We start from the raw sequence: 15531 nt of genomic DNA, 5'->3' as shown, positions 1-15531 counted from the left end.
TACAACTGAGGTGGTGTGTGATTGGATGGTTCGTAGAGGAACCTCAGGGCAGGACTGCTTGAAATATCTGGGTATCAAATATACTGATCAGCTCTATAAGGCTTCCTCTTTATCAGGGAGCATATACATCCCTAATGCTGGAGCAGATTCTGTGCAACTTTTTGCCTTTGCAATTGGTCCTTGCAATGCCTTGCAGCTTGACATGATACTTATAAGTTTGTGATTACCTAGATATTAAGAAAGACTAATTTTATTATTATTTTTTTAGAGATGTGCCACCCTTCCAGAAGTTTGGATAGCACTGACTTAGAGTGACCTGAGAGAAGCTGTGTCTTATTCTGAACTTTAATAGTTTGTGTGAGGCTGATAGGTGAGGGCTGACCACGTACCACTCACTTGTGCCTGGTGTGCTCTTTACAACAGCTTTGTGAGAAGGGTTGGCTGCAGAACATGATCAGAGGGGAAATGGTCAAAGCTTTATGCCCATTTGCACAGAGAATACTGACCTTGGGATACGTGTGACTGCAGACCCAGTTGTCTTCTATGGGAGTGAGTGTGGCTATTGTACACTGTGGGCAAGCACACTCTTCCACCAAGAATTTGAAGCTAAGAAATTTGTTACCTCTCTCTGGGATTTCAGAGGCTCTGTCTGCTCAGACAGAGTAAAAATTTCAGACACATTCCCTGCATGTGCTTGTACAAGCTGTAGAGCACAAGATACGCCCAGCACTTCCAGCAGCCACAGGCCTTTGGTCCGTACACTGGACAGATTGTCTGTATGTGCACAGTAAATGCCACATGTTTCCATCCACAGACCATCTGTGAAACGTAGGCACAGCATGTCTGACGCTTCCGGAAAAGCTGGGACAGAAATATGGCATCCCTATGGCTGATGCTCTGCTGTGTATCGGAGACCAGAAATTTCAAAGGACTTTGGGCTTTCAGCTGCTGCTGATTTCAGCACATCTTCCAGAGAAGATGCTGTGCAGCACTTGGCCTCCGTGACTGGGACATTTGGTAGGACAGATGTTGCATGTGAAGGTCGTAAGGTGACAAAGTTCTTCATAGGGAGGCTCTTTGAAGACAGGGGTGCATCTTGGAAGTCTACACAGAGCAGCTGGGGCCAGGGGAAAATTTTATTATGATTTCAATGTGATGAAAGGGCTGTGTGGTGCTTAATGGGATTCTCCAGGGGGAAAAAAAAAAAAAATGCACCTACTGGCATTGATGGCTGTTTATTTTTCTCACTTATTAACCACCCTTGAAATAAGAGACTATTGTAAAAGTATCACTATTTTCCTCTCCGATGGATACCTGATTCATATTTTGTAAGCCGTGCATGCCCTGCCAAATGAGAGTGATGTGTTTCCTAGCTGATAGCTAAATAATTCTTCAAGTGACTTACTGTCTCACTTAGACTGGTAGACTACATCTCCACCTGATGTGCCCTCCCCATGCAGAACAAAATTTACTTAATTTTGCTCTAATTTAGAAAGGTATTTGCATAGAACTTCAGCAATGAGAAATTGCCCAGAGGCTTTTCTCTTACATTTTCCCTATGGGAAGATTCACATTTTAAGCTCTCCCAAACTAAAAGGTCATCCCATTTATTCCAGACCTTTCTGGAGACTAACCTATAGCCAATATTTATACAGGAGAACATTCTCATTAGCTGTTTCTCAAGACTATTTGGAAGATTTTTCAAATGTGCAGTTCTCCCATATGAAAGAATGAATTGAAGGGAGATTTTTGGAGAGGAGCTAAGCACAGGTATAGAGAGGTGACAGTGCCCATTGCCCCACTGGGGCTTTACTGCCTCTGGAATTGGGATAGGTGTCTGAGAACAATTCAGCAGTACTTCAGATGTAGTTCACCTTAAACTCCTTTCTTAGCTCGCCTAATTCTCCTCATCTCCCATTCAATTTCCTTTTCTCTGGACCCTCCTACCTGCCAACTCTGATTGGTTTTACTGGCTCACAGTTGCTGCAATCCCAAGAATCCAGAGACACTACTGAAAGCATTAAGCTATCAGTGCTTAACTTCCCCTCTCAGATGTGGTCCTTCCCATCCTTTTGTTATCATCAGCCATCTTGCCATTCCTTGTCACTGATATCTTTGCTGGAAAATCATTGTAAGATGTCCGTTTAATTTTGGGGCAGGAATCTTTGTGTCTTTAAGCTCTTGTTTACCTGCCCAAAATCTTTCCCTATTTTTTATTTTATTCATAGGTCTTAACTGCACGTTTCTGTTTAAATCTGTATCCCTTGCAAGACCTCATTCTGTTTAACTTCTGGCATTTCTCATTTTAGTCTCGAGCCTCTTGACCTCTAAAGTGCTGTTCCCTTTGCTGAGCTGTCTTTTTTTCCATTCTTTGCTGGCTCTTGGTTGATTGCTATTATCCTTTGTTGAGGTAGCTTACTCACTCTATTAAATTTGGAGTAATTTTTACAGGCTTTGGTTTTCCCGCCTTGGGAGTTGTGCTGGAGGTAGTTTCTATGCTTTTGGCTGAAATCTCAGGCTTTTCCCACATTCAGGACTTGCAGTTCTTTAGTCCAGTGGAGTTCACTAATTATTTCCCCTAATTTCTCAAATTTTGCCCATTTGAAACATAGAACTTTAATTACAGACCTCTTTTTGTTTACTGTCCCATTTAAATTAAACTGAATCAACTTGTGATCGCTCAGTCAAAGGTTATTTTCTTTGATCACTTCTCCTGTAATGTGCTTGCTATTTACCAAAATGAAACCTTAAATAGCCTTGGTGGTTCAGCGCACTTTGGTGGATTAATTTGTTGGCAATTACATCTAAGGCTGCCTGGGTCATGCTGCAAATAGTAGCTTCTGTATCTGTGTGAAACTGTATTTATTTATCTCAAATTTAGTTCCTTAATGACGTGGTACATCATCTGTGATGTTGATAAAGAAGCGAATCAGATGTTAAAAAGCCTGGGGAGGAACAGAGAACAAAATATAGAGCGTTTTTTTATGTGACTTTGTAACTCTTCAGTGCTATGGGCATTTCTGGTACGTCTCATCTCTTAAAAGATACAGCATAAATGGAAAATGATCAGAGATGGGCAGCAGGAATGGAATGTGGAAGAGCTCTTTTTTGAGAAAAAAACGATGAGAATAAGAGTTGTCAAGCTGGAGAAGGGATAAATGAAGGTATCTCTACTGGTGGGCAGGATAACATAAAGATGGTAAATAAGGAAGAGTTGTTCACAGGAAGAACAGATTATGATGTCTTCAAAATGGTTCCCACGTCACAGGCAGAGATAACACAGGAAGATTAATCGCAATTTATATTTGGTTTTCCTTTCTTTGAATACTTGTAGAGGCCAGGGCAGCATTCAGCTCTGCATGCTATGTGCGTGCCATTTTGCTTAATTTCCAGGCACCTTTTCAGATGGAAGCTTTTCAGTGCTTTCTCTATGCTCTGGTAAGCAGCAGGTCATGATGAAATGCCACAGAAGCATACACCTCTGCCTGTGTTGTCTAAGAAATAAAGGTAGGTAAGGTCAACCAATTAAGGAAGTACGACTGGCTCATAAATATGTCCGAGGTAATGGTCTCGCATATGGTATAGCTGTGCAACTGTGTTCTTAGTGGGCAGAAATCCTGTGACAAGACCACTGGGCTCTGCTACCAAACTTCATCCTGTTCTGTCTACCTCTCCTTTCACAGAAGGGGCTGCCAAAGCTGAGTTCACAACAAGCAAACCTCCAACAGCTGCCTGATGTTCTTTTAATTTTTCACATATGCTGCATTCAGCCTCCTCACGGTTACAAAAAATACACACTACAGTTTTTTAAATCCTGACGCTTCCCACGAGGTCTCTGTTTTGACTTATGTTCCCCCCTCCAAAGCAAAGGTAACAGGCACTTTACCACTGCCAGATGTGCTCAAGCAATGGGTGTGAGTTTGAATGACTTCTACCCTGCTCTTGGTAGCTAGATGGTAAAAGATACAGATCCGTACTGGTGCATGTGAGGAGAGCACTCCATTTTCCCTGGGTTGTTTCATTCCTCAACCTTTTGTCTTTTCAGCTAAGGTTCTGAGTTCCTCAGGCAAACTTTCTCTGCCTGTTTTGTTCCGAGCCAACAAGAATGAGATCATAGTTTGGCCCCTAAGCACCGCCGTAAGGCTGGGATGAATGATCCTATTTTTAACTGCACAGGTCACGCTGGTGCACTCTCACTTTGACGCTTCCAGACCAGTCACATGCGCATCGTTCTGATGATCGATTATTTTGCGGTTGATTTGAAAGACATCAGTTTACTATGAGTTTAATATGAAGAGGAATATAAAGAAGCAGTGTTCCTATTTTGTCTCTCATGCAATAATCTCCTTTGGATATTTTCCAAGCTTTTTTCTTCCCTAGGATTTGGTATTGGTGTTTTTGTCCCTAGAAATCTTTGATTGTTGCCCCTATGTTAGTCTGCCTTTAGAGCATCTTTGATTAAAGCTCATCAAAAGTTAATCCTTTTTTTTTTAACTTATGGATACATTTACTTTAACAAATACTTTTAAGTTTCTTTCTGTTTCTTCACTACTCAGACTTCATATTTTTTCATTAATACATTCTACATTAAATCTTTATAATCATCGTCACCTTCATTCTATGCCAGTCTATGACTGATTATTTTAAAGCCAGAACTGGAATTTTTCATTTTTTCTCCAGCGTTTCAGACTACTTTTTCTGGGCTGCCACCTTTGTTCTGACTCTGTGTCAGAGCTGTTTTGTCCTTTTCTTTGTCCTTGCAATCTCAGGAAATAGTCCCTTGATTTTTCCCCATGAGAGAGTCACCAGCAGCTTGTTGTCTCCTTGCAGCTTACCAATTCCTGACTCATTTAATGATCCTGAGCCTGGTTAATAGAGTGACTCACCAAAATATTTCACATCTCTTTGTATCGGTTGAAAGCGCCCTTTTGCATCAGCATGCATTTATACATAAATATGTATGTGCCATCCTGCTAACTTAGGGTTCTATTTACCTGCTCATGTGTCTGTCTATCACTGTTCTCGATGGAAATTACATCAATGTCTTTCCTTTACTTTGAAGTGATTTCTAGACAGCTACTTATCAAAGAATATTAACATTGATGGCAGATCTATTTCCCCATTCCTGCAATCAGCAATTCTACCCATTGAAACTGTTCTTATAGACCCGTGACTGATGCAACAAAAAGAGAAAACTGTATCTGGGAATGTGGTCATACTTCATGTAGCACAGGGCAGTAGGACCAAGTACAAGGGACTAAACAGGTGTGCTATTCCACTATGCATGCAGGGAGAGGAGAATTTAATTCCATCAAATTTAACTAGCTATTAACTTCAGCAGGGCAAAGAGCCTTGCAGGATTCTCCCATAAGCAGATATCCTGAGAGCTGATCCTGACAGAAACTGCTATGTAAGCTGCAGTAGTTTTAAATGCAGAGCTTTGTTCCTTCTGTTTCCCTCTTTACTTTGACGTTTTTATCGTTGTTGATCAGCAGAATTATTGTGCACTGTAAGTTACAGTTATTTCACAAGTGCTACTTATGCTATGTGATTTTGGGCATCTAACATAGATAGCTAAAGTGTCGAGGATCCCTGTTCCTTCACAGAGATTAATCTGTCATGTTCCATGAAAAAGCTCACCCAAATATCATTCTTGGGATGTTATAGGAAAGCTCTGTGCTGAGCCTCCTGGAAAACAACACTGGGATTGAGTTTGCACGGGGGAAATAGTACCATATTCTCGCCTTTCTCATGGTTCCTGGAATGGGCAGGCACTAAATCAAGCTCAGCAGCAGAGCTGCTCCGCACACCAGTGCTCAGTGCTGCAGCTGGTATCAGTACAACCGTCACTGTGCTCTCGCTATAGCAGTCCTTTCATATGATACATGAGATGTTCCTGGCCTGGATTCAAAGGGCAAAGGGGAGAAGGATAACAGTACACACACTGGCTTTTGAGCATTTTGTTTACAGGAAGATCCTTTTAACCATTCAGCAGTGTATGCTGCTGGGTTAAGGGAAAGTCATTAGTGTTGTCCTTGGTAAGTGGATCAAGTAATAGTGCCATATGTTCTGATGCTGTGAAATGCAGTCACTGTCTAGAAGCCTTTTCATATGGAAAACCCCCAAACTAGGGTCAAATTTATGTGCTTTGCTTTACCCTGGGGACATGCACCATTGCTTCTTTGCCAATATCACTAAAGTACCTAAGAGTACTGTTTGCATCTGTACAAATCAGAGACATAGGAGATCACAGGAAACACTTCCTACTAAAATAAGTATCTTCACTGCCCGAGTTTGTTCTAAAGCAAAGTCTGTATATTCCCTTCCTCGTGGAGTAAGAGCTGTGTGCCACCTCTCCTTGTTCTGAGGATTTCCTTATTGTGACTCTACATCCACAGCCTCAGATATTCATCCACACATCCAGCTGCTGAGGCACGGAGCTCACTGAGAGGTGGGAAGCCCTGCCAGCTCTGTGAAGCCATCATCAAGACAGCAAAAATTAAACAAATGGCAAATTAGTAGCATTGGACCCTGGTGTGTTCTTCACAAGAGGCTCAATTCTGTGTTGGCTCACATCTTAATCCACCCCAGCTGACACGCATCAAGCATAAATCAGCAGAGGGCCTGGCCCCTGTACTGTGCAAACATTAACTAATTAATCCGCCTTATAGCCATTGGAGGCTGCAAAGGAGTTATTATTGTACTTCTCTTCACAGACTGTGCAACTGAAGCAGAGAGGATAAATGATTAAAGGACACAGATATGATTATCTAAACTTGGGTGCAGAAGGACTGCTGGATATTTTTAGAGCACACTTAACCTGTATTTTTTCTTTTCTTTTTTTTTTTTTTTTTTTAAAGCAGTCTCAAGTGAGGAATAAGCAGGAGGAGCTTGGAGACAAGATCCGGGCCTGTCCTCATCTCTGTCACACTTATAAATCTGGAGAAATTCCACTTGTTCCTTGAGGACATGCAAGGATTTCATTACAGCAGTGTTGAAAACTGGAATCCGGCACATCAGATTAACATAAAATGCAAGGGAAAAGTACCCAGCAACAAGCAAAGGGCAATACAGAAAATAGGTTTGTTACAAGCAAATTGGATGTGTTTGTTTTCTTCTTTTTTTTTCCTCTACATTAATGCCATCCAGGCCTCTCTTGTATATTCTCGAGAAAATGACTTCGTTATATCAGAGAAATATATTGGAAATGAAATCAGTGGTAGCACCAAATGTGCCCAGACATGACAAGACTTTTAAGTAACAACAGCAGAATTCTATCTCCTTTCCTGTTTGTTCCATGTTAACTTATGGAGATTGGTGCTGACTTTCTGGAATGGCTGCAGCAAGCTGTAAATGATGTATGAAAATGAAATGAAAATTCTCTGCCCAAGCCACTGTGCACAGCAATTGCTGCTGAGCCGAATTAATAGCTATTTGCTCCTGTCTGCTCTGACATGGGATGGAGCCAGAGAAGCCAATAGTAAAGAAATTGGAACACCCATCCACAGGTATCCTGGACAGGACTCCTGCAGATCCTTTACTCCATCTTCAGCGGTGTAGTCCCTTCAGAAAGGTGGAAAGGAGGAGACTTGAAAGTTTTCAGCCCTTCCTGGAAAAGCCCCAGGGGTTCATCACAGAATCATAGAATATCCCAAGTTGGAAGAGATCCTTAAGGATCATCAAGTCCAACTCCTGGCTTCACACAGGACCACCCAAAAATCAGGCTCTACATCTGAGAGCTTTGTCCAGATGCTTCTTGAACTCTGGCAAGATTGGTGCTATGACTGCTGCCCTGGGGAGCCTGTTCCAGTGCCTGACCACATGAAGTAACAAGTTAGGTAGCAGTGACACCTACTCAGGCACTCCTTTTTCAATCTCTGTTTCCTGTCTTTGTTTATTTACCTCTTTCCCATTTTTATCCAGCTGTATCTGTGTTGCAACATCACCACCCCTGGGCATTGGGGCTGTGCAGGTGAAAGAGGGTAATGGGTGTAATTAAGCGAGCACGTGTGTGTGGGTACAATTAGCACCTGGTGATTATGTCAGTAAGGTGATGGGCATGGTGATGAAGGACATTTCTGGTGACCTAGTTACTAAACGCTCTCTGGTAGTCATGCTACAGTGCAAAACTGCAAACAGTGATTATTAATACCATTAAAAATTCATGCAAGCTCAGGTTCTGCAAATGCTCTGCCATGTGAGTGCTCTCTGTGGAGGTAAAGAGGGCACTACAGCAAGCATGGAAAACCAGTGTCCAGGTTAACAGTACACTTGCTGCAAGGTGCCCCTTGGAGTTTTGGGCTTGACCCACCCCTGTACGGAATCCAGCAGCATCCCATCTCAGCATCCCTGGATGTTCACTATGTAGCTAGCCCTCTGATCCCTCCCTTGTTCATTTTTGCATGGGTAACATGTGCAAGTGCAAACTAAAACCAACAGAAATTAAAAAATAATACAAATTAAGCAAATGCCCCTTTGTGTGATACTCCTTCAGAGCTGAGAAGCAAAGGGAGATGGGATTTAATTTAGGCCAGTCCTCTGCTGCATTTCAGATAAAGCATTTTAATCTAGTTGTAGGTTGATAAAAATACCCCTCTCTGATCCTGCAGGCAACTTTTTCTGCCAATTTTCTTTCCAGGGAGGAAGAGAGGAGAAAATATAATTGAAAGAACACTGCCGCATAGAAAATGACACTGACGGAGTAATGCACTTTGGAACGGTGTGCTCTGCCAGCTCCTTGTTTTCTACTAATTTTTTTCCTCTTTTTACTTCAGAAATTTCAAGCTATTGGTAATCATCAGTATGATTAGCTACTTTTTTTTTTTTTTTTCTTTTTCTTTCCCTGGAGCTTCAGCCAGGTAGAAGTCTTTTAAATACAGAATGATGTCTCTTTTCGGGAGTCTCATTCCAACTTACACAGTACAGCTTGTTCTCTTTCACCCCAAGCTGAGATTTTTCAGGGTTAATTTATTCATCTAATTGTTGGATGCACATGTGGTATTGCAGTCCACAGTGATTTTATGGACTTAAGGCTATGGTAATGACTTAATAAACATGCATGTGTACATGATTTGAAGGCAATGTATTCTCTTGAATGTAATATTTCAGAAAAGATAGAATGAAAAATAAAAGGGTGGCCAGAGGCGTATCTCAGTAGAAGCATGAAATGCTGAGCTTTTAGTATTTTTTCCAAATTAAGGACTCTGTTTAGAAAAGGCATTACCTGTCCAGTTTCCTGACAATCTGTGAACATTTGAATAATCAAACAACAGCAGCAACAAGACTTTTTGGGGTCCCTTTGCCTCCACGGTCTTCTTTTGAGCCCTTCTCTAGCTTCTTTGTTGGCATGTGCATATCCACAGGAAAGCATGGCTGAACTGAATGAAGAAAAGGAATGGGATAAGTTTGATGGACAGCATTCAGAAGATGCATGTTAAAAATCTCTGATGCTGCCTCTGAGAGAGTGAAGGGGGTGGGGTGGAAAGGACAAGTTTCCGGGGCTGGTGAACTAAGCTACACCAGTTTAAACAAAACCCAACACAAAAGCAGCTCTGTTGACATGCACTCATTTAACATTAAGAGGAGGGCAGATTGGACTTTGTACCTGATGGGCAATCTGTTACTCTTGAAAGTTAAAGTGATTTTTCATTGTCCTTTTGACAGTTGTTAAGTCTGATGGTCTGGATGCAGCTTCCCCTTTGGGAAATGCCCAAATGGCACTGCCCCTATATTTTTGTATTTTTCCTGCAGCTGGATGGGAGGCAAAGGTTTTGAACTTAGAAATTTAGAATTAGATCTTCAGCTCAATTTGGAATAAAACTTGGCTCAGGTTTTAAGCAGAACCTCCGTCTGGATATGGGAGGCTCAGCTGCACACTGACGGTTCACCTGTGCTTTGTGTCTCTTCTTCCTTCAAGCTGTAACCTGAAAATGGTACATAATCTGCATAATCTGGCCATCACTTGAGATGTAAAAATCCTCTTTGATCAGCCATGGCTGAGCAAGCTTCTACCCAGAATCTGCTTTTGGCCTTCCCTAGACATGTCCCCCAGTGGGATGCCTGTGAATCCCTCAACAGGCTTTGGATTTGATGTTTATTGCTCCTCAGCCCGCTCAGGGGCTGGTCTGGGAGATAGGCCAGTGTGGGCTGTGAAGGTAAATGTGAGGAAGTCTTGGGATGTTCAGGAAAACTCATGGTTCATGGGAAGGACCATCCCAGGGTCCTGCTGCCCTTGACTTTGCTATATGCATTTCTCCACCCAACTCCACCCTTGAAAGTTCACTATGCTGAAGGAGCAGGTTTTGTCTTTGTTTTTCCTTCTGCCAAAACGATGCCATTTTCTCTCCAAAAAGATGATACTTCTTAAAGAAAGGGCTGATGAAAGATGGCTCGTGAATTTTTCTCTTATTCTGCCATAACTTTGAAGCACCGATGAGATATTCCTCACTGCCCCCCTCACTTCCATTTACTGTTAGCAAAATAAGCCAAGTTTAACAAATCTTTCCTTTAAAACAAGGAGCTAGAATTGAAAGTTCAGACACCAAGTTGTGACCCCTTTGAAACCTGTGTTGGTTATGGCTGTTGGCTGCCTTGGCAAGGGCAGCACCGTTCTCCCAGCTGCTTGATCCAGAGGCAGTAGTGATGTTATCATGGCTTTCAGTTGGTTTTATTTGGTCTGTCAGAAGGTGTGATGTAGTAGTCTCCCACTTTTGCATTTGCTGCCCTGCATACTTAATGAGCAGGAGCAGTCTCTGTGCTGTCCCTGCAGACCAGCCATAAGTCTTACTTAACAGGTGCTCAGCAGTGCTGGCAGCTTAAGGGTAATATCCGACAGGCATTGCCCTTGGCGTGCAACACCATGCCTTCATTCAGGCTATAGTGCCTGTGCTTCTTGCTGCTTCCTAGCCTCATTATTTTTCATTTTGCTGCTGCTAGTTTTGCTAGTAAGATCCCATTTGTCAAAACTGCTTTATCGAAACAGGGAAAAGATTGGGTTAGGGGATTGTGGTGCACAGTTTCTCAAAGGATGAAGTTACTTCCATAGCACAAGATCACATCAGCAAAGAACTGAAGGTGACTGCAAGCACATTCAGGTGAATGCCATTCATTATTTGTACGTACAAACAAGATGAAGCTATTGCCCTCCTGGGAGGTGCTATTTAAATGAGGAAAAGGCAGATCTTTCTTCAAAGAGCGTACAAGCTAACCAAACAAGGCAAGGACAGGAGAAAATAAATAGTACCCTGACTCCTGAGATCAAATGAAGGCTGGAAGATGCTTAATGATTTGCCTGAGGTGAGGCAAGTAGTCCACAGAAGAGTGGAGGTAGGAACTGAGCCTAGAGCCTCTTACCTGGTGAGCAATATCCTCTGAGGTGGTGTGTGGCCAGGAAAATGGCAACATCAGCAAACTCGAGCTTTTGCCTATGAACTCTGACACTTGAGAAAAAGTGACAGCATAAAAAAGTCTTTTTCCTGACAATATTTTCTTTGTTACATCTATGTTACATCTATTATGTTACATCTATGTTACATCTATTATTCCCCCCCCCCCCCCATACACACAATTTCCTGTATTTGTTATTGTTACTATATTTAATAGCTAATCTAATGGTTATCTTTGATAGCAAAATATCTCAAAATACAACTTCCTTTCTCTAAAACTTCCCGAGGAGGGTGAATGGAGAGGAGATGCAGGGCTCCTCTTTTTGGTAACTGATGATAGGACACATGGGAATGGCACAGAGATGTGCCAGGGCAGCTTCAGACTGGACATAAGTAAAAATTCTTTACTGCAGGGCTGGTCAAACACTGGAACAGGCTTCCAAACAAGGATGTTGGTGCCCACTACCTCTCAGTTCAAGACACATTTACTCAGTGCCTTTAATCATATGCTTTAATTTTTGATTAGCAATGAAGTGGACAAGATAATATTTGAAGGTCCCTTCCAACTAAACTATTCTGTCCTACCCTGTCCTGTCCTATCCTATTCTGAATTTTAGGAGGAAGTTTTTCACCCAGAGGGAGGTGAGGCACTGGAACAGGTTGCCCAAGGAGGCTGTGGATGCCCCATCCCTGGAGGCATTCAAAGCCAGGCTGGATGTGGCTCTGGGCAGCCTGGTCTGCTGGTTGGCTGCCCTGCACATAGCAGGGGATTGAAACTAGATGATCATTGTGGTCCTTTTCAACCCAGGCCATTCCACGATTCTATGATGATTCTATGACTCTACGAATTTCCTCAGTGTTCCAGAATTCTGGATGTCAGAAACATGTTCAAGTTAAGAAATGGGAATATGCAGGCATTTTTTACAGGACATTCTTCTGGTGAAGAATGAGGAGCTTTGTAGTTTGTACAATATTTTTAAGATTGTCCCTTCCTTCATTATCATATTTTATATAGTTAAAAATAGGAATTGTATTCATTGCATTGGAATATAAGCTTGCAATACACTGTGTAGTTATCGGAAAGACTGTTCTTAATTACCTGCAAAAAACATTTATTGTCTGATGTACTCCATGGATATTATCCCTTAATTAGCTGCCTTATTTCAGCTAAATTAAAGAAAGAAAGAACATTCACCACAAACACTTTTTTTTTCTCAGTTATTATTATTAGCACCATCCTCTGCAATGGAAAAGAGAAATGAAAGTACTTTATTCTTTCACTGAGTTGAAATGTAAGGTTTTGTTTTCTGATGAGTGAAGAGAACTTTGTTCTTAACTCTCTGCTTTTCTAGGAGCTACTCAAAGTGGAGCACAGGCTGGATTTTTTCCCCGTGGTTGTGAAGGCAGCTCCATTTCGAAGAAGGAAGTTCAGTAATTGCCGCCTGACAGACCTCCCTGTCAACTCTCTGGGATGTCAGTGCTGGATTGTTTGCTGGGAAAACGTCTAAAGTCAACAGAGGGAGGCAGTGGAAATAGCATTCAGATGGGCAGGGGATATCTAGTGGGTCAGATGGAAGCACATGACAGAGTCATGCTGAAGCTGGGTAAGGAACCATTTAACAGCTGTGTAACTGTGCCTCTTTTTTGGCTATCAGAGTTTCCCTAGCTTTGGCTTGCTAGCCAGCAGTCAGCCCTGCTGCTGGTAGATGCAAAGGTTTTTCTGTTGACTTACCCTTGGCTTAGGTGTGAAAACCTTGCCTTGAGGTTGAGGGCAATTACTACTGCATAGCAGAGACATGTGGGGCTGATTAGTTTCGGCTAGATAGGGAGAGAGGGTAGATGGTTCTCAGTTGGAAATGAAAATAGGAGGGATGCTTTGTTCTGGGAAAGTGCGTGCTTAGGCTGAAGCTTTTTCCAGACAAGGATTTTGGTGCCCAGAGCACAACAGAGGTAAAATTAGGTCCTGTAACTGTAACGTTAACCTGCTGCTACCTAACTCTGTGGGTGTCAGGGTTTAGTATCTGTCTTTGACCTCTCAGGTCCCTAAATATCTGATTCAGTGCTTCTGTGTACCCTGTGCTGCCCTGCCTCAGTGATAAGTAGGATTGCTAGGTTCCCTAGCAATGCTAAGTGCAGGACAGCAGCTCACGTGTGTGAATGAAACACTAGCCAAGTTGAAACTGAATCTTGTCCCATAAGAAGTGACTAAATACATTTTTTTTGTCATTGTCCTCTTTTTTTCTTTTTCATTTTGGTTTAGAGAGCTTTGCTTTTATGCTTCTCCATAACACTTTATTTTTACTTTTTTTTTTTTTTTCTTTTTCAGTATTGTGCAGTAATTCTATGAGAATGGCCATGGCTGTCTTCAGTGATGTGGAAGGAGGGCAGAAGGAATGACTTCTGCACTGCTTTAATTACAGATCTCGCTAACTGCCCTCCAAACCAGCAGCGTTTTGCTCGAAGCTGTTTCTATAAGCCAGAATGCCCTTATGTAACTGATTTACACCTGAAAGGGTAATTGCTTTCTGACTGCGCTTAAGTATTTCTAAAACCCAACAGCATTTCATGCAGTTTCACCACACCTCCTCCTTGCTACAGAGCTGGGCTTTCCCCACTAAGGAAAGTTCCTCCATTATAAAACACCTCCCTGATAGCAACACAGGCACAGCCTGTAGCTGTAATTGCTTCCAACCTGATATAGTCAGGACCAGAATGTCCATCCTTCTTGAAATAACTGGCAAAATCCTGGCTTAAAATGGCAGGACAGTGCATGAGCAAACACTCACATGGGAGATGCTCCTGCTGAACTCGCCTAGTGCTGTTATGACCCACACTGATGTGGTGCCAAAGGAGCAATCATAAAAGAAAAAAAAAATACTAATGCACCAGAAAGCCACTTTCCTCTGGCAGTCTCCAAGCAAATTTGGCTCTGGCAAGGATAGAAGATAAAAACGAACTCCTGTTTACGGGTGCGCTGTTGTGGAGGTGCTGGTGCTCTATAGGCACTTTCTGAGTGATGTGACAGCTTTCCTGACTGAAGTAATTCCGAGTATTGTAACACGAGGTGTCAAGGCAGACAGCAGAAAACATTTCAATCCTTTTCATTAGAACAAAGTGCTATTCTCCTGACGGCTTTCAAATGCATATTGTTTAGCTATTATGTGCTAACCTTGACTACTATATTCCAAGCACAATAGCAGTGGGAGCTTTTTGCTTTTTTGTTTGGCTAGTGATCATGCTAAGAGGATTTCTCTTTTGCAGGGTCAGTAAAATATTCTGTTACAAAGGAAAAAAAAAAAAGAAAGAAAATTAAAAGGATGTATTTATGTTATAGTAGCAGTGTCTGAGGTCTCCCCTTGTGTTTCATATGTCAGGTGACTCTGATGGTTCCCCAGTATGGATTTTTACCCCAGTGGAACTTGTACTTCTGGTAACAGAAATCAAAGACTGTAAGTGTATCCTGCCTGGACTGCTCATATTGCTGGTGACAAGTGATGCTAAAGTGACTGCACTGTCAGCTACTGGAAGCCTCAGGCAACAAGCAGCAGGTAAATGGTTAATTAAAACAGTCCTTCGAGGATACCTTTAAGGGAACCTCCCTAGGGAGTTATTGATGGAAATGGCTGCTTCGTGTTTTCTCTCAGGGTTACATACAGGGCTGGTTGCCTTAACTGCTTTTGACATTTCTTCTCTCCGACCATGAGGTTGCTGAAATGGGAAGATTAACTTGCTCGTGGAAGAATGAGACCTGACACAGGTGAAAACCACAGGTAAAGATTTAGAAGTGTGTGAGCAATGCTTGAAATCTGACAAAGCATGGGCTCTTTTTTGGAATCAGCACATACCCTGGAGGACAGACATTGTCACCTTTCTAAGCCTATGCTTGCACAAAGGCCCGATTGGCTTTTTTCTCCGTTCTCCTGAGCTGTCGATTTCCGCATCTCATCTTTTCTTTTCTTTCCATCATTTAATTCTGCATTTTTCATTAGCAATCTCATTGTGTTTCTCTTAATAAGTAGCAATTCCCATCCCCTTCCAAACCATTCCTCGTGACCTATCTATTCCCATCCATTCCTTCATTTTCCCTTGCCCAGCTCCCACTCCCATTTCCTCCTGTCACAAACTCCAGCTCTGAGATTACCCTCAC

At 42.2% G+C, this 15531-nt stretch overlaps 1 long non-coding RNA gene across 1 annotated transcript in view; it reads left to right on the top strand.

The window, feature by feature from the left end:
- The window catches only part of LOC149917934 (uncharacterized), an 89379-nt gene that overhangs the window by 64031 nt on the left and 9817 nt on the right, over positions 1-15531 (top strand). The window contains exons 2-3 of the long non-coding RNA XR_016467364.1: positions 14759-14932; positions 15029-15154. This is a non-coding gene — a long non-coding RNA (uncharacterized LOC149917934). The remainder of the gene's footprint in view (positions 1-14758; positions 14933-15028; positions 15155-15531) is intronic.

This window comes from Phasianus colchicus, chromosome 5, assembly GCF_987193195.1.
Source record: "Phasianus colchicus chromosome 5, bPhaCol1.hap1.1, whole genome shotgun sequence".
NCBI classification, from domain to species: Eukaryota; Metazoa; Chordata; class Aves; order Galliformes; family Phasianidae; genus Phasianus; species Phasianus colchicus.
Note: the sequence above shows the minus strand (reverse complement) of the source record. Positions and strands in the feature narration are given on the sequence as shown.